At 47.2% G+C, this 657-nt stretch overlaps 1 non-coding gene across 1 annotated transcript; it reads left to right on the plus strand.

The window, feature by feature from the left end:
• The first annotated feature begins 365 nt into the window (after positions 1-365).
• On the plus strand, positions 366-440 carry Trnas-cga. The gene has a single exon. It is a non-coding gene; the product is annotated as a tRNA-Ser (tRNA).
• Positions 441-657: the final 217 nt, after the last annotated feature.

Here is a 657-nt window from a genome sequence, read left to right on the forward strand (position 1 = left end):
GGAGAAATATTTCAGCCCAGCTTGGAACGCTGAACACAGACTTACGCACTACTTGCAGAATGAGATTTTCACTCTGCAGCGGAGTGTGCGCTGATATGAAACTTCCTGGCAGATTAAAACTGTGTGCCGGACCGAGACACACAGTTTTAATCTGCCAAGAAGTTTCATATCAGCGCACACTCCGCTGCAGAGTGAAAATCTCATTCTGGAAACACCCCCCAGGCTGTGGCTAAGCCATGTCTCCGCAATATCCTTTCTTTCAGGAGTGCTAGTTCTGCAAGGTTCGCAGGAGAGCTTCTGTTAAGTTTGGAAGGTAGGAGACGAGGTACTGGCAGAAGTAAAGTTGTGAGAGCGGGCCTGAGTCGTGCTTGGGTAGCTCAGTTGGTAGAGCACTTGCCCGCGAAAGGCAAAGGTCCCGAGTTCGAGTCTCGGTCCAGCAAACAGTTTTAATCTGCCAGGAAGTTTCTTAGGCACTACTTAATTACACTTGTAGCTACGTGTTTAGCCATGCTTCGTGTCTGTTTGGTGGGCGTCGTTACACTTCCTTAACTGCCGTCGTGTTATCAAGTGACGACACCAATTTCAGTAATAAGCTACAGGAACAATTCCAAATGGTTTTTAGTACACTGGATTATTTAGTTAATATGACCACCCACC

Source organism: Schistocerca americana, chromosome 7, assembly GCF_021461395.2.
Source record: "Schistocerca americana isolate TAMUIC-IGC-003095 chromosome 7, iqSchAmer2.1, whole genome shotgun sequence".
NCBI classification, from domain to species: Eukaryota; Metazoa; Arthropoda; class Insecta; order Orthoptera; family Acrididae; genus Schistocerca; species Schistocerca americana.